The sequence below is a fragment of the Schistocerca americana genome, chromosome 7 (genome assembly GCF_021461395.2).
Source record: "Schistocerca americana isolate TAMUIC-IGC-003095 chromosome 7, iqSchAmer2.1, whole genome shotgun sequence".
NCBI classification, from domain to species: Eukaryota; Metazoa; Arthropoda; class Insecta; order Orthoptera; family Acrididae; genus Schistocerca; species Schistocerca americana.
In genome coordinates this window covers 580,387,795-580,414,077 of record NC_060125.1, presented here as the reverse complement: position 1 = coordinate 580,414,077, position 26,283 = coordinate 580,387,795, and the positions used below count along the sequence as shown (strand labels likewise).

The 26,283-nt window shown below is 44.8% G+C and overlaps 1 non-coding gene across 1 annotated transcript; it reads left to right on the top strand.

Moving 5' to 3' along the window:
- Nucleotides 1–8,799: 8,799 nt before the first annotated feature.
- On the top strand, nt 8,800–8,873 carry Trnat-ugu. The gene has a single exon. It is a non-coding gene; the product is annotated as a tRNA-Thr (tRNA).
- Nucleotides 8,874–26,283: the final 17,410 nt, after the last annotated feature.

Below are 26,283 nucleotides of genomic sequence, written 5' to 3'. Positions count from 1 at the left end.
TCAGGAAGGCTGGGTGGGACCAGATCAGTTATGACGAATATAAAAGTGGCTGCTCTCAGCAGAGAGGAGATTCGCTAATCAGTTGCAGTACGGAAGAGTCTGCTTACGGAACAGCGACGCCACGGCAGCAGCAGATGAAGACTCGAGAAGTCTGTGGAAATACACTCGGGACACATAACAACTGCGAGATAAGTATCTATTGTACCTCACTTGGAACTGTATTGAACGGAGAATACTATCTCTGTCTCAACGAGTAATACTTCAGGATTCCACTAAATGAGAGGACCAAGTTATAACTGACGACTTGTCTCCTGTACTGCAAAGCCAAGTGGCTATATACTAATACTGAAATCGGCCCAGGAGCCAATAGTTAGCAGATTGTTTGTTACTAAGAGCACTCGTATCAGATTCATTTCGCTAGTTGACCGTCTGTATAGCATACCGGATACCTTATCTACTCTAATGCTCTATAATGCCAGTTGTATCTAACAGCTCAGATAAACTGTTACATTCAAGTAACAAGTTACAACTTATGGAGACTCTGTCTGCTACACTACTTCATTACTGACTTCAACAAACTCCCAGCCAACCATGGAGGCTATTTCTCCTCTCATATACACATACTAAAAAAGATTTTGCATCACCCCGGTTCCCAGAACTCCTGAAGACAGACGTTTACTGTGGATATTGCATGACAGACGCAGTCCCTTTGACTGTTCAGAGATGACACTAATCACTAAACTCACCCAAAGATGTAAACAACCATGCATGAGCAGCACCTATTAGACGGAGGGGGTACGACAGCCGATCAGTTCCAGTCCGCGGTTCGATCGCGTCCGTATCGTTACTTTGTGCCAGGAAGGGCTCTCAACAAGGGACGCGTCCAGGCGGGTCGGAGTGAGGCATAGGGATGGTGTTCGGAAATGCAGGAGATACAGAGAGAAAGGAACTGTCGATGACATGTCTCGCTCAGGCCGCCCAAGGACTACTACTGCAGTAGATGACCGCTACCTACGTATTATGACTCGGAGGAACCCTGACAGCAAGGCCACCATGTTGAATGATGATTTTCGTTCAGCCTCAGGACGTCACTTTACCACTTAAACTGTGCGCAGGAGGCTGTATGATGCGGAACTTCACTCCCGACGTCCATGGTGAGGTCCATCTTTGCAACAGCGACACCATGCAGCGCGGTACACACGGGCCCAACAACATGCTGAATGGACCACTGAGGATTGGCATCACGTTCTCTTCACCGATGAGTGTCGCATATTCCTTCAACGAAACAATCGTCGGAGACATGTTTGGAGTCAACCCGGTCAGGTTGAACGCCTTAGACACACTGTCCAGCGAGTGCAGCAAGTTGGAGGTTCCCTACTGTTTTGGGGTGACACTATGTTGGGTCGACGTACGCCGCTGATGGTCATGGAAGGCGCCGTAACGGCTGTACGATACCCGAATGCCATGCTCCGAGCGATAGTGCAACCATATCAGCAGCACATTGGCGAGGCATTCGTCTTCATGGGCGACAATTCGCGTCCCCATCGTCCACATCTTGTGAATGACTACCTTTAGGATAACGACTTCGCTCGACTAGAGTGATCAGCATGTTCTCCAGAAATGAATATTATCGAACAGGCCTGAGATAGATTGAAAACGGCTTTTTGTGGACGACGTGACCCACCAACCACTCAGGGATCTAATCCGAATCGCCGCTGAAGAGTGAGACAATCTTGACCAACAGTGCGTTGATGAACTTGTGGGTTGTATGCCACGACGAATATAGGCATGCATCAATGCAAGAGGACGTGCTGCTGGGTATTAGAGGTACCGGTATGTACAACAATCTGGACCACCACCTCTGTAGGTCTCGCTGGATGGTGATACAACATGCAATGTGTGGTTTTCATGAGCAATAAAATGGCGGAAATGATATTTATGTTCCTCTCTATTCCAATTTTCTGTACAGGTTCCGAAACTCTCGAAACCGAGGTGATGCAAAATTTTTTTGCTGTGTGTATATTATGAAGGTTGTAAAAAGTGAATCCTATTTCAGAAAAGCACCAAACGCCATGATTGCGCCTCGTGGGTAATACTAAGTCTGTAGTGGTGAGAGGCACCACCTGTGCTGGGATTCGACAGTAAAAGTTTGGTGTCAGATCTAAGGTTTGCATAATAGAGGTGGAATGAGGCACTGAGAGAGTATAAATGTGGGTTGTAGACAGAGGTTATCAGAGAAGCAGCTGGGTCACAGACACTCACCGTAAGAAGAAGAAGCCATTACGAGTATCAGTGCCCAAGATTACGAACAGCAGCGCCCCAGATTCGGAGAGCCCAGCAGGCGCCATCCAGTGCGAGTAGCAGAGCCCAAGGCTACGAGTAGCGGTGCGCCAACCCAGCAGAGCAGTCGAGGGTCACCGGCTCCAGACGGCAAGACAACGCAAACCATCAACTATAAGATCGTTTGAGAAAATAAACAAAAGTAAAAATGACGTCCTCCAATAATGACAACATAGGAATAAGTGCTAAGGATGCATTAGTTTTAGTCCCAAAAACCTTTGAAAGGAACAAAACGGAGTTGCTGGAGTCTATTGAAAAGAAACTGCCGTGTTTGATGCACTGAAAACAGAACAGATTAATCAATTATTTCAATATGTGAACTGTAGATGCTAGACCAAATTTGTTGGTCACAGAAAATACAAATAACTGGCAGGAAAATTGTGCGGACAAACGAACCATTGATTTCTATGCAGTTAGAACGTTTCAAGTCAGAGAGTTCTCTGGGGAATCAATAGCCTCATGGGGAAATAGGATAGACGAGCTATTCATACAGTTGCTGTGGCGAGAGTAACTCCCCGAGATCAAATAAAGGGTGCAGTCGAATTGGTGTATGCACTAAGTTGTGCGTTCTTGCCTCAAGGGTCGTAAACGAGAGATTTCAGACGATAGTACACAGTCGAGACCAGAATGTTAATTTAAACGTGGCTATGAAAATTGCACAACAGGAAGAGAGTGCGATCTGTCCATCTGAGAAAAGAATCAGGCTACAAGGGAATAGTGGGCCCAGCTAAGATTGATAAGTAAACGAAAGGTGTAAAGTGGTATAACTGTGGGAAAATGAGACATATAGGAAAACGGTGCCGAAAGAACGCCCAGGTAAGGGTGGTGTAGACACCCAAGAGGGCAGCCGGAGCTATGCAGTTTCAGGATTTTTATTCTCACTGTGATGAGAAAGGGCATACCAATGCTACATGTACCAAGATTATAATGCCGGGCCATGGGCATAGGACAGAGGGCATAGGACTGTCGATCTCTCCGATGTTATATCAGCAATAAATACGGACATACAGCACCTCAATGTCGAGAGAAACACGGAAAGTTTCCAACTGTCGAGAGACACACGAAAAGATACCAGGAGAATGGCGAGGAATCTAACCAGATGGTACGGGCAGCATTCTCACGTAGCCTCCGAGCGGCCCAAGGACAGTGTAATTGGCTGCGACGCTGAAAATGATAAGCTGGTGATCAAATGTGACGAATTTGGTAAGGAATTGAAATTTTTGATAGAAGGAGCACACATCAGTTTACTCGAAGAAGCAGCACTGACTACCAAATTACTGATAGATCGGGAAGAAAAATGTTCAAATGTGTGTGAAATCTTATGGGACTTAACTGCTAAGGTCATCAGTCCCTAAGCTTACACACTACTTAACCTAAATTATCCTAAGGACAAACAGACACACACCCAAGCCAGAGGGAGGACTCGAAACTCCGTCGGGATCAGCCGCACAGTCCATGACTGCAGCGCCTAGACCGCTCGGCTAATCCCGCGCGGCAGATCGGGGAGAGGTACGAAGATTAAAAAGAGTAACGCAGGGCACAATGAGCACACTTCGTACAGTGAAGCTGCAGTTACAAACAGACGGAAATGTGCCAGGAGAACACAAATTTCGTGTGTTACGAAATGGAGCAGACTTCCCGTGCAATGGTTTGGTAGGCAGGGATTTCCTACTAAATCTAGGAGCCATTACTGGTTATCGAAATAGACGATTAAATGTGAGTGGATATGATGCTCTAGTATTGACTGTACACGAAGGGAAGGAACCACAGTGACCGACAGGAACATGGGTATGTGATACGTCAATGGAGATACATGAACAGAAACAAGGTCACAGAAAATGAAAAGGATAGAGAACTGAGTGTGGAATTAATGAAAGAAAACAATTTTCAGTGAAAAAAGAAGAAGACACTTCAAAAAATTTGGAAGACGCGATGACGAAGAAACGATAGGACCCAGGGAAAAATGTAATGAGATTCAGATTAGAAGGACATGACAGGATTCCAGAAGGAAGAACTTATAGTGCAAAAACAGGAAGTAAGGAAGGGTGTATACAGGGTGGTCCATTGATCGTGACCGGGCGAAATATCTCACGAAATAAGCGTCAAACGGAGAAACTACAAAGAACGAAACTTGTCTAGCTTAAAGGGAGAAACCAGATGGCGCTATGGTTGGCCCGCTAGATGGCGCTGCCATAGGTCAAACGGATATCAACTGCGTTTTTTAAGTAGGAACCCCCATTTTTATTACATATTCGTGTAGTACGTAAAGAAATATGAATGTTTTAGGTGGACCACTTTTTTCACTTTGTGATAGATGGCGCTGTAATAGTCACAAACATATGGCTCACAATTTTAGAGGAACAGTTGGTAACAGGTAGGTTTTTTAAATTAAAATACCGAACGTAGGTACGTTTGAACATTTTATTTCGGTTGTTCCAGTGTGATACATGTACCTTTGTTAACTTATCATTTCTGAGAACGCATACTGTTACAGCGTGATTACCTGTAAATACCATATTAATGCAATAAATGCTCAAAATGATGTCAGTCAATCTCAATGCATTTGGCAATACGTCTAACGACTTTCCTCTCAACAGCGAGAAGATCGCCTTCCATAATGTTCGCACATGCATTGTTGTTAGGCGTTGTCGGTGGATCACGATATCAAATATCCTTCAACTTTACCCACGGAAAGAAATCCGGGGACGTCAGATCCGGTGAACGTGCGCGGGCCATGGTATGGTGCTTCGACGACCAATCCACCTGTCATGAAATATGCTATTCAATACCGCTTCAACCGCACGGGAGCTATGTGCCAGATATCCATCATGTTGGAAGTACATCGCCATTCTGTCACGCAGTGAAACATGTTGTAGTAACATCGGTAGAACATTACGTAGAAAATCAGCATACATTGCACCATTTAGATTGTTATCGATAAAATGGGGGCCGATTATCCTTCCTCCCTCAATGCCGCACTATACATTAACTCGTCAAGGTCGCTGATGTTCCACTTGTCGCAGCCATCGTGGATCTTCCGTTGCCCAATAGTGCATATTATGCCGGTTTACGTTGCCGCTGTTGGTGAATGACGATTCGTCGCTAAATAGAACGCGTGCAAAAAATCTGTCATTGTCCCGTAATTTCTCTTGTGTCCACTGGCAGAACAGTACATGACGTTCAGAGTCGTCGCCATGCAATTCATGGTGCATAGAAATATGGCACAGATGCAATCGATGTTGATGTAGCATTCTCAACACCGACGGTTTTGAGATTCCCGATTCTCGTGCAATTTGTCTGCTACTGATGGGCAGATTAGCCGCGACAGCAGCTAAAACACCTACTTGGGCATCATCATTTGTTGCAGGTCGTGGTTGACGTTCCACATGTGGCTGAACACTTCCTGTTTCCTTAAATAACGTAACTATCCGGTGTACGGTCCGAAGACTTGGATGATGTCGTCCAGGATACCGAGCAGCATACATAGCACACTCCCATTGGGCGTTTTGATCACAATAGCCGTACATCAACACGATATCGACCTTTTCCGCAATTGGTAAACGGTCCATTTTAACACAGGTAATGTATCACGAAGCAAATACCGTCCGCACTGGCGGAATGTTTCGTGATACCACGTACTTATACCTTTGTGGCTATTACAGCGTCATCTATCACAAAGCGAAAAAAGTGGTACAACTAAATCATTCATATTTCTTAACGTACTACACGAATATGTAACAAAAAATGGGGGTTCCTATTTAAAAATCGCAGTTGATATCAGTTTGACCTATGGCAGCGCCATCTAGTGGGCCAACCATAGCGCCATCTTGTTTCCCCGTTCAAGCCAGACGAGTTTCGTTCTTTGTAGTTTTTTCGTTTGATGCTTATTTCGTGATATATTTGGCCCGGTCACTATCAATGGACCACCCTGTATATACCTGAAGCATTAGTGCGAAATATACAGGGGAAGTTTATTATCAGTATGGTAAAGGCAAATGAGGCCCAGTGCGTCGTTAGTTCTGTGTGGTTAATCAACGAAATCTTTTGCAGAGAAGCAACCAGAAGGAGAGTGAGAGGAACGCTAGAAAGGGCACAAGATTACAAAACATGAATGTGGAGGAGAAAGGTGCGTTGCGAACGGAACGTCTAAACGAGAAGGAATGACATGAGTTAGAGAAATGTTGTAGAACATATTGCGATGTGTTTCACTTCAAGGGTGACAGGTATTACCCCAAATATTTATACCTAAGGTAAGAGTATATTTTAGAGGATATATAAAAGTCCTTCTGAATGCTCACACAGTGGCCACTTCTCCGTACCTAATGGGCTACACTGCTCAGACCTTGGCCACCACTCACAAATAGATTGTTTAGTTATAACAAAAATGGGTAGCCTTATACTACTTATTTCTCCGGTGATTATTATTAGGCGGACAATAATACAAATGAGAAAGAAATGTATTGCAGTACACTGTTGGCACAGAAAGGTCAACAATACCTAATGATGTAAATAGAGAAATAAACAACTATTTATGGGTTACTATTTCAACCTATTTCATTCACAGTTTATCCACTGAGATGCAATATTAATATACACTAAAGTGGTATCTGTTCTTTCGGACATGTCCGAAAGAACAGATACCATCGGTGACCATGCAGCTCGTTAGAATGAAATTGCAATGAAATGAACACCCTTAGCTGCTTACAGGCGTTGACATACGTCAGTGGGGACAGATGAAAATGTGTGCCCCAACCGGGACTCGAACCCGTGATCTTCTGCTTACATGTCCGAAAGAACAGATACCATCTTAGTGTATATACACTCCTGGAAATGGAAAAAAGAACACATTGACACCGGTGCGTCAGACCCACCATACTTGCTCCGGACACTGCGAGAGGGCTGTACAAGCAATGATCACACGCACGGCACAGCGGACACACCAGGAACCGCGGTGTTGGTCGTCTAATGGCGCTAGCTGCGCAGCATTTGTGCACCGCCGCCGTCAGTGTCAGCCAGTTTGCCGTGGCATACGGAGCTCCATCGCAGTCTTTAACACTGGTAGCATGCCGCGACAGAGTGGACGTGAACCGTATGTGCAGTTGACGGACTTTGAGCGAGGGCGTATAGTGGGCATGCGGGAGGCCGGGTGGACGTACCGCCGAATTGCTCAACACGTGGGGCGTGAGGTCTCCACAGTACATCGATGTTGTCGCCAGTGGTCGGCGGAAGGTGCACGTGCCCGTCGACCTGGGACCGGACCGCAGCGACGCACGGATGCACGCCAAGACCGTAGGATCCTACGCAGTGCCGTAGGGGACCGCACCGCCACTTCCCAGCAAATTAGGGACACTGTTGCTCCTGGGGTATAGACGAGGACCATTCGCAACCGTCTCCATGAAGCTGGGCTACGGTCCCGCACACTGTTAGGCCGTCTTCCGCTCACGCCCCAACATCGTGCAGCCCGCCTCCAGTGGTGTCGCGACAGGCGTGAATGGAGGGACGAATGGAGACGTGTCGTCTTCAGCGATGAGAGTCACTTCTGCCTTGGTGAAAATGATGGTCGTATGCGTGTTTGGCGCCGTGCAGGTGAGCGCCGCAATGAGGACTGCATACGACCGAGGCACACGGGGCCAACACCCGGCATCATGGTGTGGGGAGCGATCTCCTACACTGGCCGTACACCACTGGTGATCGTCGAGAGGACACTGAATAGTGCACGGTACATCCAAACCGTCATCGAACCCATCGTTCTACCATTCCTAGACCGGCAAGGGAACTTGCTGTTCCAACAGGACAATGCACGTCCGCATGTATCCCGTGCCACCCAACGTGCTCTAGAAGGTGTAAGTCAACTACCCTGGCCAGCAAGCTCTCCGGATCTGTCCCCCATTGAGCATGTTTGGGACTGGATGAAGCGTCGTCTCACGCGGTCTGCACGTCCAGCACGAACTCTGGTCCAACTGAGGAGCCAGGTGGAAATGCCATGGCAAGCCGTTCCACAGGACTACATCAAGCATCTCTACGATCGTCTCCATGGGAGAATAGCAGCCTGCATTGCTGCGAAAGGTGGATATACACTGTACTAGTGCCGACATTGTGCATGCTCTGTTGCCTGTGTCTATGTGCCTGTGGTTCTGTCAGTGTGATCATGTGATGTATCTGACCCCAGGAATGTGTCAATAAAGTTTCCCCTTCCTGGGACAATGAATTCACGGTGTTCTTATTTCAATTTCCAGGAGTGTATATATAGTTAAGGCTCACCGGCCACTTGACCATCTTCTTCTCCTGTGCGAATGCACAAACAGTGCCCGAACTCTTACGGGAATCGGCAACGCGCCGCGAGTAATGAGTATAATGGGCGAGGGCACTACGAATGTAGTGCGGGACAATACGTTGACAATGTGGGTTTCGCGGGAGGCGTGCCAGAGATAAATCCATGCAGTCGCGCTGTCCTCTGTGTCCTCGGTGGCTCAGATGGATAGAGCGTCTGCCATGTAAGCAGGCGATCCCGGGTTCGAGTCCCGGTCGGGGCACACATTTTCATCTGTCCCTCTTGACGTATGTCAACGCCTGTAAGCAGCTAAGGGTGTTCATTTCATTGTAAACAGTATTAAGCCAGGTAGAAAATTCTCATGAGGTTGTTATCGTCCTCATTACATACAGCACACAATATACAGCATACAAAGTTTACAGTTCTGACATCTTATCCACCCAGTCTTTGCCTGCCATTTCAGACTCTTTGCTGAAACGATGTTGTATTTTGCTGTGCCCTGCCAACTGGAATGCTAACCACCACAAGTCATTCACTGTAATTCCATAAAATTGCTTTTCTATTTGAGAAATGTAGTTAAGGATATTTTGCTGTTGTTCTTCACTGAACACTACCCTTAAGCTCCGCATAACCTTGTTACTGCCAACTGCACCTCTATTTTGCCCCAGAGCTTTTCGTTTTAGCGTATTACCTGGAATATTGAATTGTTTTGCTGCTGCTGGGAAAGACATGTTACCATTCTTTACTGATTCAATTACCTTTTGCATCGCAGCAGGCTGCCACATTTGTTGCTCTGTTTTTACGGATGTTTTTTGTTTGAAGCTCTTGAAAACCCTTGCAGAAGAACAGTACACAGATATTAGTTATGTGAATAAAACGATCTCTGATGTCTTAACTTCAAATAGTACACTATGCATAAACTATGGAATTAACTAATTGTCATTGGGAGAGGCAGACAGAAAATGAATTGTCGGGAAGAGTCGTCACCTTGGCCACTTTTGCCTACGTGTAGTGTGGCCAGTTTCCCCATCGAACGCTGTGTCCGTATCAGTGGTTCACACGAAGGAAACGACATTGACTTATATTGTAAGCCAAGAGGCACTGCATGAACAGTGACCTCGCAAAAGACCTATTGCTCTACATATGAGTGACGTAAATAAAGTAATACGAGTGACTTAATTTACATCAAACGACCGAAAAACCTAAATGTTTTCACAGAAAGGTAATGAAGAAAGCTTACTTTGTCAACGTCACTGACAACACTAACGGTATCGATTTCGGCTGGTTTGGCCACTTCTCTGTAGGAAGCAGCAATGTTGAAGACATTAAATAAGCAGTGGCTGCTTTTCCCAACCTGGCCACTTTACCCATCTTTTCCCTACTTCCTCTTTTCATTTACTGAACATGACTGATGAAGGTACCGTTTTGCTCCCAAACGACCATCAGTCAAACCGTTTAGTATGGAGTTCATCTGTTTCGTGAAAGATTGCTGACATTAGTGCAGTCAGTATTATGCAAGATGAAATTAATATTGAAATGTGCACTCACAATAACTTCCTAGCTGTTTGTACTAAGTATTATTATAACTGTAATTGCCTGGTGTAGTTGAATAAAAATTTAGTTGTGGGCCTTTAGACTGTGAGAACTAAAATATCTTAACAGCAGTATTCATTTATGACTATAGCCTGGAAGTTTATTCCATTTTTTGTGCATGTAACCTCTTCTCCTTTACTTATATTATGCCTACTGTAACTAGATGCATCTGTTCAATTTCTACTATTTACAGAAATAAGTTTTGTCTTTTCAGTTACCTGTAGTCACATTAGAAATCCGTCAATTAACAATACGCTTATAATGAAATGCGTGTCACTTTTCCTGTCAGTATATACAGTGTGTGCTCTTACACCAGCACATCGACTCTTAGATGAGACAAAAGCATCATTAATGTCAATACTAAAATTAAGTCTACAACCACAGAAAACACAGGTCCGTCGACAAGTGCAATAGCAGCAACACTCTTAACAGGTATGCGGTTCTTCTTGTCTCCAGATGTTGTGGCCTCGATGGTTTTATAAACTGTCTGTTTAGAACGGCGACAAATTCTCCTGTAAGGCATCGAGCGAGAGCCGCGCAGAGGCTCATTCGCGCTGCTGCTGCACAGGCAACTGCATTGAACGCCGCCACGATGCCTTACAGGAGAATTCGTCGCCGTTCTAAACAGACAGTTTATAAAACCATCGAGAACATCGAGTTCACCACAACATCTGGAGACAAGAAGAACCGCATACCAGTTAAGAATGTTGCTGCTACTGCACTTGTCGACGGACCTTGTGTTTTCTGTGGTTGTAGACTTAATTTTAGTATTGACATTAATGATACTTTTGATCATGGTAATGGTTGGCTCACAGTAGCCATTGTACGTGGAGGTACGACAGTTCCTAACGTACCTGGACTTGAAAGTTTCGTTGATAGAGACATTATTGCATATCGTACCTACCACATGGCAGAAAAAAATGGCTCTGAGCACTATGGGACTCAACATCTATGGTCATCAGTCCCCTAGAACTCAGAACTACTTAAACTCAACTAACGAAGGACATCACACAACACCCAGTCGTCACGAGGCAGAGAAAATCCCTGACCCCGCCGGAAATCGAACCCGGGAACCCGGGCGAGGGAAGCGAGAACGCTACCGCACGACCACGAGCTGCGGACCATATGGCAGAACTTGCAAATAAAGACTTTGGTAAATCTGCTTATATGTCGCCTTCTGCATTGTCTTTGTATACTCGTAATAAGAGAAAAATATCTGCAAATGGGTCTGTATTCATTTGGGTTAAAGGTAAAGGAGTATGTGAATATGTAAAGTTTGTTGGTGACTGTGTTCAAACTGATCTGTAGCGTGTTCTAGTATAAGTGGGTTTTCTGAGAGAGTTACAAGAAAGTATGTAGCTACTGCTTCTTCCTGATTTATTAGATGCTGATGCAAACTACACTTTTTGCATGATATTAGAAATAGCTTGGGTGAGTTTTAACAACATCTGTATTACTAGTATTCAAGAAATGAAATACTTTGTCTTCATTTCTGTTATGTTCTGCTATACCACTCAGTGGCTCGAAAATATTTAGTATTCCTGTGAGTCGTAACAGATTTCAGCGTTTCCAGGATTTTTATTTCAGTGAGGTACAGGACCATTTTGGATACTTATACAAATATCTGCAGGATTATTTTCGTCAATAATATAAATATGGCTTTTTATTAAGTAATTTTAAACTTAAATTACCTTCTAAGCATCTTGTAACAACATGCAGCGCTTTACAGATTAAGCAGTGTAGGAAATTAAGAGGTAAGTGCTTTATGATGAACTTAGCAACTCTCTCTGACAGGATTCTCAGTCAAGGATATAAAACACAAAAATATTTCATGTTTAAGTTTCTTACATGTCTTTAAAATTAGGGAAATCAAGGATGTTTGTCGTGTTATTTGAGTTATTGAACATTGGCTTAGGAGATGCTCCATTCCGTCGAATGATATGGGTTTCGTGTGCACTTGAGATTAATAAAGGGGAAAATCTGCTGGAATAACGGGGAAAATGAACACTTACATTACGTAAGAACCCTGTCGCTTCATTACTAATGAGAAATTTATGCTTCTTGTTGTATATGACTGATTTCCTACTGCAGGAAAAGGTAAATCATCGAGACGAAAGAAAAAAAAAACGAATTTCGGGCCTACAGATGCATATTTACAATAAAATATCAAAACAGCTTTGCATGCTAAGAAATTATAAAATTAGTCCAGTTATTTTACCTAATAGTACAATTTTCTTAGTTTGATTACAAGGCTGTGTAGGAGAAGAAAGCTCGGAAAAAGAGATGCAGTTTCAGTTCGGCAATTCACTAATTCCGTTTTGCTACAGCGTACTTCACAGCGCAGTTCCGATACAGACTCGATCGTCAGTGTGTGACGTCACCAGGGTTCGCGCAAACCTGTAGTCCAGATGGCGTTGCTTTTAGGCGGTTTCCCACTTAGAATATGTTGAATATGGCCTGATACGTCCAGACACAGGCAGTCATATGCAAAATGAATGTAAGGGGGGGGGGGGGGAGGGTGAGAACTTTATTAATGTGACCAAAATCAATGGATGCCACTTATTCTCATCTGTTTATCCAGTTGTCGTCTTTAACTGCTCTAAATACAAAATATCGTCATGTAATTGTATGACTTTGCTCGTAGTTTGTATTATTTTCTTTTCAGTGCGCTGATTGTACATTACTTTGTTCTTATCATCGATGCCACACAAGCCTAATATCAAACTTGCTGTATTAGTTTCTTTGTAACTAGAGTTGTTGAAAGTGGCTAACCGAGGCTGCGATATAAATTAGTAATTTTACACTAGTAAAGTCCGTCTACTGCCTTTTCAGTAGTTAGTTTACGTCACCAGAATACATTTCGAAGCACAGGTTTATCATCAGCGATTCAGCTATTTACCGAAAGACCATTACTGTGTTGTCAACGCACCAGAAATGTCTATGAGTGGTATATTATAGTTCGTTAAGAATCGACATTTGCGAAATTATGGTGGAACACAAACACAATTACAGAAGAGCACGAGGTTCATAATAAAAGTAATAAGACAGATTTTTTATCTATCACAGGTTTTTTTTTTCCAACAGCAATACTGTCCCATTCAAAACAGTTATCCTCGGCAGCTGTACACTTCGGAGTCGTTGTTCCCAGTCTCAGTACCATAGCTGAAAGCCTCCAACTGGTGGAGCCTTCAACATCTCGGTTAGATTCTTCTGGAAGTCCGCCAGTCACAAAATGGAGTAGTTTTAAGACTTTTTCGACTTATGAAAACAAAGTCGAAAGAACTTAGATACGGTGAATAAGGGGGCTGTGGAACAACAGGAATGCCTTTCTTTGTCCAAAATTCCGTGATGGGAGTGGCCGTTTGAATGCAATATCAGCGGGTACATCGAGAATGATATATCCCGTAATTTGAAACAATGCAAACTGTGTTGAGAACTGATAACACATGAATGTGACGGAAATGTAAGGACGTGCCTCTGGCTGTAAACAGCCAAAACAAAACAAACAAAAAAAAATGGCTCTGAGCACTATGGGACTTGACATCTAAAGCCATCAGTTCCCTAGAACTTAGAAGTACTTAAATCTAACTAACCTAAGGTCATCACACAACCGTGCCCGAGGAAGGATTCGAACCTGCGGCCGTAGCGGTCACGTGGTTCCAGACTGTAGGGCCTAGAACCGCTCGGCCACACTGGCCGGCACAGCCACAACATTTCTCATCTTTTTCACTGATCATGGAACCATTCATTGCATTACGACTTCGGTACTGGGAGTCTTCATATGATTACTCATCATGCCTCCTTTTTGCTTCCTGCAGACATTATATGCCTTTCCTTGGTCTCTTGGTGAGACCTTTAAAAATAAATCTAAATCTGCTTAACGTGGAAGTGTGTTTCTTTTTATTCCAATAAAAAATAAATTTCTGGATCTTGTACCTCTGCTAAACATTAAAAAATAAAAAAATTAATTTCCAGTTAAGCTAATATGTGAGATATTAAAATTTTTTTAGTGAAAGCAGGGAGATAGTTCTATCTATTAAAATTAGTGAAGAGAATAAAAATATAGAATTTCGTTTTTTTACTGTAATAACGCATCATTTTAATCCCGTAATTTCCAAATTATATATAGAAATTATCACGTAATCTCATAATGACCTGTTAAACCTATGACACTATTTAACTGGTTGAGTTGTATGTTGCTGGTCAATTACTCACCAGTCACTCGTTAAACCTTAGAATATGTGTTGTCAAAATAGTTGAAAGTTGATAAACCTCGCCAAACTTTGTGTGTGTGGCGATAGAGAAATCTTCTATTAATAAAGTCATGAATAATTCCTGCAGCTGTTCAGTATACGCGTTGAAAAAATGATTCAAATGGCTCTGAGCACTATGGAACTCAACATCTGAGGTCAGCAGTCCCCTAGAACTTAGAACTACTTAAACCTAAGTAACCTAAGGACATCACACACATCCATGCCCGAGGCAGGATTCGAAGCTGCGACCGTAGCGGTCGCGCGGTTCCAGACTGAAGCGCCTAGAACCGCTCGGCCACACGGGCCGGGCTATGCATTGACAGTTTTTTTCTAGTTGACCAGTACGTAGTTGCTTCTACACTGTCCAGTAACATCAGTTTTACCACCTGTCATCCCGCGCCCGCGTTCCCGGGTTCGATTCCCGGAGGGGTCAGGGATTTTCTCTGCCTCGTGATGACTGGGTGTTGTGTGATGTCCTTAGGTTAGTTAGGTTTAAGTAGTTCTAAGTTCTAGGGGACTGCTGACATCAGATGTTAAGTACCATAGTGCTCAGAGCCATTTGAACCTTTTTTTTTTTACACCACCTGTCAACAGTATGAATATCTACTTTTGAAGCGCGGACCGCTGCGTGCCTTGCGGGAAGAGGATGAGTGAGATTCTGGAAGGTGTCTGCGGTGATGGAGAGCTATGTGACTTCAGTGCCGTGGCCAGCTGCGATACGTTTCTCCATGGCGAGTTGCTCGCAAGGATTCTAGATTTGTCTTAAATCCGGGGAGTTGGCTCGTCAAGGGACTACAGAAAAATCATCCTGGTGATCTTCGAACCACGCGCGTGTACTGCGAGCTGTGTAATACGATGGCTGTGATGGCTGTTCTGCAGGTAGACGTCATCGTGACAAGGAAAGAGAAACAGCACCGCATGGGCGAGCGTGGTCCCCAAGGATAGACGCGTACTGGTGTTGACGCATCGAGCCTTCCAGAATGACGAGATTACCCAGGGAATCCCACGAATGTATTCCTGAAACGCCTGGTTAAATCCGCAGGACGGAACAGGTAGTTGGAATCGTGGAAAGGGTCCAAAAATGAGCGGCTGTCAGTTACACTCGAACACGTGTAACTTCATTTACTTGTCCAAACATTACAGCGCAAATTTCCGAGCTTAACTATCGACTGAAAATGTCACACAATCTTATGGATCAAGGGCACAACTTCTTTATTTTTTAAAATGGCTGAAGGCCCATGATTTAAAACACCACTACAATAAATTTTGAAAAAGCAGAAAGCGTAAGGTTTTATCCTTAAATAATATTTCAGATAAGGCTGAAGACCGAAACATCTAAGAGTTGACAAGTAAGGAATTTAAATTTTAAAGTGACTGAAGGCACATGATTTAGAAACACAACTACAATAAATTTTCAAAGGCAACTTTATCGTTAAATAATTTTTAAGAAAGGAGGCTGAGGGACCAAACAATCGAAGACTTAACGATAAGGAAGTTTACTTTTAAAACAGCTGAAGGCCCATAATTCAAAGCACAACTACAATAAATTTTTATGAGGTAGAAAGCCCAAGGCTTTATCGTTAAATAATTTTTTTAAATGAGGCTGAAGGCGCAAACAATGCGAGACTTGACAATTAAGGAACTTTCAATTCTAAAGCGGCTGAAGGCCCATTATTTAAAATCCAACTAAAAGCATACAAATTCAAACCATCGGCTATGAGCCATTAAAATATACAATCAAACAACAATAAGAAAAGGCAGTACAGCCGCTGGCGCTCAGACGTTTCTGGGGATCGGTCTGCAGTTGAAATAGTAACGTTCGCTTAGGGGAGACAGGTAGTCGGCCCAACTATATCCGATCCGCCGGCGACCCAACCAAAAGACAGACAACAGACCCACGGACAAGACGACTTGCTTTCCACTCGACCAGTACACAAGGAACTCCAAAGCGAAAACGTAAAAGGCATAGTCGCCCACAACCAAGTATGCAGAAGCTGTCAAAACTACACACACAGGTTGGACAGCGACAACACAGTGAGGAAAGGACACTGCCTGAATTTTACGTCCCACGGCAGGTAACCGGAACGCTAACGGCCACAATGCAGAAAACTCCGTCGGTGCACTTGGACTTCAAATAACCAAAATACAGTTAATGTCCACCGGATTGTGGCCAAACTTCCGCCAACTCGAACACTCGCTGTTACTCAAGGGGATACCCCAACAGCCAACCATGGAAACCAACGGCACAATGTGAAGAGACTGGCTTCGGTAATTAAATCACCACTCAACTTCGATGTCCTGGGTCGGTGAGCCACGAACCTCGCAGCAATCGGAACAGCTCCCACACACTCCGACACTGCGAGCGGGACCGGCCCATTGCGTCGCGCGGAGATTTCCTGGCTATTCCACACCAACCGAGCGACTGCCGCACACCGGCTAGCCGGAAACTATAAGCACCAGACCAAAGATAGCGCAAGGTGCGAATACCGATACACACCGCTGCTTCCACACGTAGAAAGAGGAAGAAACACAGCATAACGGCAATAAACGAGGGAAACCAAAGGCACAGTAACAGTCAAAGTTTAAACCAACGCATAAGCCGGGGCCAGCACGGCTCAATTCCCCAGGCCATAAAGTTCCTTCCTTCGGCGTGGACTTTTTCAACGACTGTCGTAGTATGTTTGCCTTCAGATGTTACACGCCGTTCATGTCAATAGCCATGTGTCTGATGGAACACAAAACATGATACGTCTGAAGAAGCAATCTCTCGCCATTCATTGGACATGCAGTTGAGGTAATGGCGTACAAATTCAAGCCTTGGTCGCCGATGAAGAGCGGTCAGCACGTGTGCGTGAACGAGGCGCCCGCTGCAGCAACATTCGCAGGACACTAAGTCAGGAGACACTGTTCGCAGCCGCTTGGTTCATCTGGGTGGTCAGATGCTCAGCTGTCGGGCGCCTGTTCGGCCCCGTGTGCAGCTCTCCCCAACTGCCGTTCAGTTCACCTCCGTCACAGTTGCGACGGCGGCCGTTTTGGATAGCGCCATTTTACCATTTACGAACGTAGCCGTTCCGGAAATGCTTCCACCCTTGACGCTATTTTTACACCCACCACTGCCGGTATTGCCCACTGTCGTCTGAGAGAGGTTACTGCACTTTACTTTGACGTCGCAAGTAGGCAGTGGTCCACATTAACGTGACTGGACCGTGTATTTTCTTACGTTCTCACTGGTGTCAGTTTACGCTACTACTAATGATATGCCCCGTGTACAAATTGTTGACTTACGCTCCTCCCGCGCCCCACTCTTCTTGGCGCCACAAACGGCCTCTTGTGTCGCGTGGATCTTAAACCGGCCCTGCTTAAAGGAGAATATAGACTGATCAGCCAGAACAACATGACCACCTATCTAACAGCTTGTGTGTCCATCTTTGGAACCGATAATAGAGACGAAGCGTCGTGGCACGGAAGCAATGAGGCCTTGATAGGTCGCCAGAGAGAGTTGGCACCACATGTTCACACTCGAGTGACCTAATTCCCATAAATTTCGGTGAGGAGTGCGATGAGCTCTGACGCCACGTTCAATCACACCCCACATGTGTTAGATCGCATTCAGATTTGGCGATTTTGGGGGGACTGTACATCAATTGGAACTCACCACTGCGTTCCTCGAACCACTCCTTCACACTCCTGGTCTTGTGATGCGGCGCTTATCACGCTCTAAATGTCACTGGCGTCACGAAACATCATCGTCACGAAGAGGTATGAAAGTAGTGTACGATACTCCTTGGCCGGCACTGTACCTTACATCAGCTCCATTGGACCCGTTATGCCCATGTGAATGTCCCACGCACCATAATGGAGCCGCCGCCAGCTTGTCTCCATCCTGCAGTACAGGTGCCAGGGAGCTGTTCCCCTGGAACACGACGGATTCCCATTCTCCCACCGGTGTGAGATGAAGAAGGTCTCGGGATGCTTGAGACCACGCAACGCTCTGCCACAGCGCCAACGCCTAGTACCCACGGTCACTTGGCCATTTCAGTCGTAGTTTCCGATGTCGTTAACATTGCCCCATGCACGGGCCGTCGGCTGTGAAGGCTCATATTTGGAGTGTTCGGTGCACTTTGTGTTCAGACACACTTGTATAATGCCCTGCATTAAAGTCTTATGTCAGTTCCGTCACAGTTCGCCGCCTGTCCTGTTTTACCTCCCTGCCCAACGTCCGACATATGTATTGAGGGTTGTCTACCTAACCCCACAACGTCTGGACGCGGTTTCACCTCGGTTTCGCCACGTGTTGCAGACACCCACCACAGCACTCCTCTAACAGCCGAGCCGACATAGAGCTGGTCATGATGTTCTGGCTGATCACTGTATGCAGATGTATGGGCTCCTAGGTAGTACTAGGCAATGTTGCAACTTCACGTAGCGTCATTGTAGTGACATGTCGTCACTAAAGAAATGTTGGTGAGGAAGTAGCGACTTGCGTCGTATGGATGCATTTTTTTTTTTTTTTGTGTGTTGTACCGTGATACAGTAGCCGCCTCCTTGGCCTATCCGACAGTTTTGTAGCTTCCGCTTATACTGTAGCACTTCCGACCAATCAATGTCGCACGGTGGTGTTTCCGATCAGACCCTCCCCCCCCCCCCCTGCCCCCCCCCCCCCCCCCTGCTGCAGCTTCCTTTGACGCGGCAGCAGACACATGTCCCACGCGCAGCAGTTTAAACTATACTCTTTGATTTCTGCCTAACCACACCCTCGGACACAGCGAAATACTCGTAAAACTGCAAAATATTTGTGACAAGGAAGAAAACATCACGTCACTACTGCTCGTTTCACTCTCAGCAGTTTAATTCTACGTTTTTTAATAAGACTAAAAATTAAAAAAAAAACATCGATTAAGCACATGTGTTTTGTGCATAGCCAGTCTTAAGCCTGGAAAAATATGATGTTCTTACTACAAAAGGTTTGGGAAACCACAGACAACACCAACGGGGTTTGCACCGTCGTATTGCGGACCAGAGCCTCCCTCACTGTTGCGACTTTCTTTGAGTGTCGGAAAACTCACTGATAAAATATTTCTGGTCGTCGACGTCACGGGTCGCAAACTCCACGGCCGGGAAGTCTGCGACACCTGCTAGACCTGGGCTTCTTTGGAATCGATCCGCTGCTTTCACAACCAAAGAGCTCACATCTAGTAGACAATTTTGCTTTCTTTTCTCCACAACACGTTTCACGTGGAATTGTTGGTTTATTCCACATTTACATATACCTGTAGCGTGATATGACAACGTGACTTTCGTCGTGTTTCTTTTCCATCTGTAAAAAACTGACGCCCAGGAGAAAAAGTATGCATAGCACATTGAACTCTCGTCGGGCAGTTACGTCACACCAGTCAATACTCCGAGCATGGTGTACATTTGTCTTCATATATTTACATCATAAGGTACACAAAATTCCAGAAGAAATTACTCTTGCAGAGTAAAGCTGCTTTCTTTGTTATTTTATCTCTTTCAGCACTGTTAAGTAAGTATAACCTTCCCTCCTTTGAGCAACACCCATATTTCGAACGAAAACATATGAATTAATGATATTTTATGACTCATTGTTATCTGGGCACCTAGATTCGGAGCACACTAACTCCATAACATTTTGCTAGGTATAAATTCAGTTATTGTCTTATCGTACTGTAACACGCATGATATAAACTGGGGAGCGATTGATCTATGAGCCATAAACTGTTATCTCTCGATTGCAAGAAATGCCTCTTCTCAGTGCATTACTTCTGTGGGGTATTAAGTGACACAGCAGCCACATACGTTGCGGAAACAAGATATACTGTCATTGACTAGTCGTGGCTACAGTTTCTCATCGATTCGTTGCTTATCATTTGATGTCCGTCGGAGTTCGATTTGTCTGCATTGTAAACAAGTTGAAAAAGCAAAGGAGTGCCTAAAATGTTGGGAAAACGAGGAACTTAATTAAAAGGAAAGCTGCTTTTATCGCCTCGGATTTATTTTTTGTGATACACTAGCTTTTAGGAAACTCCCGAACGTCCCGCGCGGCGCTAACTAACGGAGCGGGACCCGTGTAGGTCAGCTGGAGTATCTGATGCCGCACCTAGCGCCGCGTACGCGGGCTGAATGGCGATGACACACTTAGCGCGGGCCCGGGGGTCCGCTGGCTGCGCGGCCGCTGTCCTTGTTCGCCGGCTTCCAGAAATCCAGTGCAGACACGTGGAAGGTACATGGCCCACAGACTCTGCAGGAGTCAAGGATCCACTGCAACGTGAGCGGCGCCGGGGGCAGTCTTCGCGGCATTATGAAGGAGAGAGGGAGCTGCATTTCATACGATCGTTGTTCACCGAGGAGCCGACAACACGATTTCTATCCGGGCACGAAACCTACGGCGCTGCTGCTTGTATAACCCACTGACCGGCCGCCCATATGGGCGACCACCAGAGAGCTTTGTCTTTCTCCTCTGCTTTCTCTGTTGAACTGATTCTGAAAAGCTTTGATACGTCGCTGGGGCGCCGGAGGTATACCACCTGATGTCCACTCTAAGGCCATGACGTTATTATACACAGCAAGTGCCTTTTTTCTAAGCTATGACCTGAGGAAACGTAACACTCCAAATGTCTTCGATAGGTATGAAATCTCTCAAATTGGGAGAACAAACCAACATCTGTAATCGTGCACCTCAGATAACTGAACAGACCACTGTTCTTGCACAAAAGGGGATGTCAGTGGGTCAAAACATCAACTTGATGTTTCACGATAATGAGGTGTACCTGCGGAGTGGAGCTGTTAATGGAATTGAAGCGTGATCAAAAAATAGACCAGGTAAGGAGGGAATAGACGCTTTTCAAGTGTGTTACGGCAGAGCAATGTGGAGGAATAGGTAAGTTGATAGGTTACCCAATGAATGGAAGAGAGAAATTACTGTATCGTACGTCACAGCGTTCACGAAACCGCTTACAGTTTCGAGGCTTTAAAAATACAATAAATAAGCTACCTGTAACACACCAAACATATATCAGCACAAATTGAGTTAATACTCACATACAGAAAAAGAACCTGTCCTCACTCCAACAACTGAAAGTAATTAAAGCTTGAAAATAAACATTATTACAGAACGGACACATCTGAATGAGCCACCAAAGACAACGTTCTTTGCTTAAAATAATTTTCTAACGAATCAGAAAATTTACATGCCAAAACAAAGAAGTACAAAGTAACGGCAGAACTAGTCGCCCGTCAGAATTACACAGCAACTTGTGATAAATGACAACTCTTTCTTAAGCATAAGGCAGTGGAACACATTACTTGATACTACAGTTTATTCTAAATACAGCTTACATTACGCTGCACTATCAGTGAGCTCCAGGTAAACTAAAATGGCTGGCCATTGTGGCCGAACGGTTCTAGGCGCTTCAGTCTGGAACCGCGCGACCACTACGGTCACAGTTTCGAATCCTGGCTCAGGCATGGATGTGTGTGGTGTCCTTAGGTTAGTTAGGTTTAAGTAGTTCTAAGTTCTAGGGGACTGATGACCTCAGATGTAACGTCCCATAGTGCTCAGAGCCATTTGAACCATCAAACCAAAATGCAGGAGATTGAAAAACAGACTGATATAGACTGGTAGGCTCCCTTAAACAAACAGGGCAACTTCTTTATAGAACGTAGTAAAGCAGGTGCTCACCGTGCTAACACCAGCACAACCCGCTCGCAGTACGTTCTAAATATAAATGTCGTAGTCTGTACAAGGGCGATATATTTGAGGGCAATATTATGGAAATGGAAGAGGATGCAGATGCAGATGAAATGGAAGATATGGTGAAGAATTTGACAGAGCACTGAAAGACCTAAGTCGAAACGACGCCCCGAGAGTAGCCCTGGGAGAGCCAGCCCTGACAAAACTCTACCATCTGGTGAGCAAGATGTATGAGGCGAAATACCCTCAGAATTTAAGAAGAATATAATAATTCCGATCCCAAAGAAACAGGTGTTTACAGTTGAGAAAAGTTCCGAAATATCAGTTTAATAAGTCACGGTTGCAAAATACTAACACGAATTCTTTACGAACGAATGGAAAAACTGGCGGAAGCCGACCTCATGGAAGATCGGTTTGGATTCCGTAGAAATGTTGGAACACGCGAGGCAATACTGACACTGCGACTTATCATAGAATATAGACTATCATTTGTAGACTCAGATAAAGCTTTTGATGATCTTGACTGGAATACTCTTTCTAATTAATACTCTTTGTAATTCAGAAGGTGGTAGGTGGCAAACACACGGAACGAAAGGCTGTTTACAATTTGTGCAGAAATCAGATGGCAGTTATAAGAGTCGAGGGGCACGAAAGGGCAGCAGTGATCGAGAAGGGAGTGAGACAGAGTTGTAGTCTCTCCCCGATGTTATTCAATTTGTATATTGAGCAAGCAGTAAAGGAAACAAAAGAAAAATTCGGAGTGGGAATTAAAATGCATGGAGAAGAAATAAAAACTTCGAGGTTCGTCGACGATATTGTAATTGTCTCAGAGACAGCAACGGATCTGGCAGAGCAGCTGAATGAGAAGGACAGTGTCTTAAAAGGAGGATATAAGATGAACATCAACAAAAGCAAAACGGGGATAATGGAATGTAGTCGAATTACATCAGGTGATACTGAGGGAATTAGATTCGGAAATGAGACACTTAAGGGAGCAGATGAGTTTTGCTATTTTTGGAGCAAAGTAACTGATGATGGTCGAAGTAGAGAGGATATAAGATGTGGACTGACTATGGCAAGGAAAGTATTTCTGAAGAAGTGGGAATTGTTAACATCGAGTATAGACTTAAGAGTCAGGATGTCCTTTCTGAAAGTATTTCTATGGAGTGTAGCTATGTAAGGAAGTGAAACACGGACGATAAATAGTTTGGACAAGAAGAGAATAGAAGCTTTTGAAACGTTGTGCTTAGTGCTACAGAAGAATGCCGAAGATTAGATGGGTAGATCACGTAATTAATGAGGATTGGGGAGAAGAGGAATTTGTGGCACAATTTGACTAGAAGAAGGGATCGATTGGTAGCACACGTTCTGAGGCATCAAGGGATGACCAGTTTAGAACTGGAGGGAGGCGTGGAGGCTAAACATCGTAGAGGGAGACGAAGAGATGAATACACTAAGCAGATTCAGAAGGATGTAGGTTGCAGTAGTTACTCGGAGATGAAGAGGCTAGCGTTGCGCACGATAGAGGAGCATGGACAGGTGCATCAAATCAGTCTCTGGACTGAAGACCACAACAACCTAACAGTAGCACGACAGCGAGAGTTAGTGTAGCTACGAATATAGAGCAGAACTGCCGTGCCGTCCTAGCTACCGCTGCTCCAAAGGCACAACTCACCACTGTACAGTTAAATACGTCCGCTGTGGGCCTGGCTAGCGAATCCTCCCGCACAATTCACTGCTCTTGGCTGGAGACTGCGCCCTGTTGGTTACTGCCTGCTATCAACTGGACTCCACGCTGCACTAGGCCTATCCTGCATCAGGCCAAACCCAGAAACACAGCCGAGCGTTCTTGCAGACAACACGGCGCTTACACTGCTTACAGACCAAAGAATTACTAATTGTTACCACTCCCTGAGCATTGTCACCATGTGCGGCTCTATATTCCCCGCTACACTACTGGTGACAACAACCGAAGATCCACCTATCGATCAATAGCAAATTTCTCTTAGCACCCACAAGCTTAATCGAAAAATTGTGCGCCATGGCTCAGCATCCGATCAGAAAACTGCCTTTTCTTGTCCAACTGTTTATTGGTGCCGGCCAGGGTGGCCGAGCGGTTCTAGGCGCTACAGTCTGAAACCGCGCGACCACTACGGTCGCAGGTTCGAATCCTGCCTCGGGCATGGATGTGTGTGATGTCCTTAGGTTAGTTAGGTTTAAGTAGTTCTAAGTTCTAGGGGACTGATGACCTCAGAAGTTAAGTCCCATAGTGCTCAGAGCCATTTGAACCATTTTATTGGTGCTGTTGCAACGCCATCTGAATAGTAACCGAGAATGTGTTTGGGTGAAGAATTGATTACAAGGTGCCGTCGTCAACAATACTAACCGAAACGCATGCGCTCTCAGCCTTCCTACAGATCTGTGCTGCCCTGTTACTTGCGGTTCAGATTCCTGCGCATTTCCGTTTGTAGAACGGACAATCTGGCTGTGTCAAGGGCGTTCCAACTCTTCCGTATACATGCGGCTTCATTATCAGTTGCTCAGGTCCAAGAAATACAACGCAAGACAGCCAATGGAACTTTATGTGGTTGCCATTCCTTTCACTTGTTCTCGTCCTTCGGCCCTTAAAAATGCAGTCTTTGTCACGTATCAGTAATTTGACCCAACTTATACACATGAAATTTAGTGACTGTCTATCCAGTTTCGTATTGGGCCACGTATCGTTCTAATATCCAAGGATATTTTTTATTTGCTGCCACGTAGTGAATAAGAAAGGTAGTGTTTTCACAAAGGTGAATTGTACATATACTTAAAATTAAGGAAATTTAGTTTCTCAATGTTTAAAAAGTTGCAGTTTAAATATTTGGAAACTTAAAACTCATCAGGAAACTAAAGTGCTTAAAATTAACAATTCTTATGTATTAAGAGACTAGGAAAATAGTAAAAAAGGAAACAATTTATATCTGTAGACAACTTATTCCCGCGAAAAAGTGGTTATTCTAATATTCTGCAACATCAATTTGAGCGCATTGGAATCTAGATAGGTCTTTGAAATTACAGGAAATCAAACCCACAGATCCAGGTGGATTATGTGTATAAATTCTGATTAGCAAAAAAACGTACAGGCTCAATGGTTCGATCCCACCCACTGCTTAAATTCTCGATAAATAACTCATCAGTACTGACGGTCAAAGACATACTTCATATGCAGTCATCGTTACTGCGCCAGCTGCCTTGTCACAGAGGGCGGGAGAGCGGAAAGAGGCCCCTGGGACAGGAATTAACGAATAGCATGAGTGTACGGAAGGAAGCGGAAACCATTTATCTAGAGGACATACGGACTGCATCTGAGAAAGTGTTGCGATTTCCTATCGGCAACAGATTTCGGGTGAGCACCCATTCTGAACACCAGGGGAGGGTTGCCATTAGAACAAGATTGAGTGGCCAACGATAGAGTAAGATTCTTCGAGTCGGATCATAGAATATCAGAAGTATGAATATGGTAAGGGAGGTAGAAAATGTGGAAAGGGTAGTGTAAAGCGTTAGTCTGTATATCTCTCCTAAGAGTTCAAAATTCAAATGGCTCTGAGCACTGTGGGACTTAACACCTGAGGTCATCAGTCCCTTAGACTTAGAACTTCTTAAACCTAACTAACCTAAGGACAGCACACACATCCATGCCCGAGGCAGGATTCGAACCTGTGACCGTAGCAGCAGCGCGGTTCCAGACTGAATCGCCTAGAACCGCTCGGCCACAGCGGCCGACTCGCCTAAGAGTCGTCAGGCGCATTTTCGCTGCTGTTTCGGCAGATGTTTGCAATATCGCACGTTGAGTATCTGGAGTCAACCAAACAATTGCAGTCCGTCAAGTTTCCATGCGACCGCCAGTGCCAACAGAAAGCGTCCGTTTGTTTCGCATTACAAACAACATTATTTTTAACTAAGTATTTTACGTGATCATTCGATAAAGCGCTCCCAATTCTTTCTAATCCGATAATCATCTTAGTGATTTGTGTTAACAGGTACCGTAAAACACCAAGAATAAACAGCAGTCCAGCAGCAACTCAGTAGCGCTGCACGCTTGGCGGCATCAGTCAGCCCGGGCCAGGGCAGTG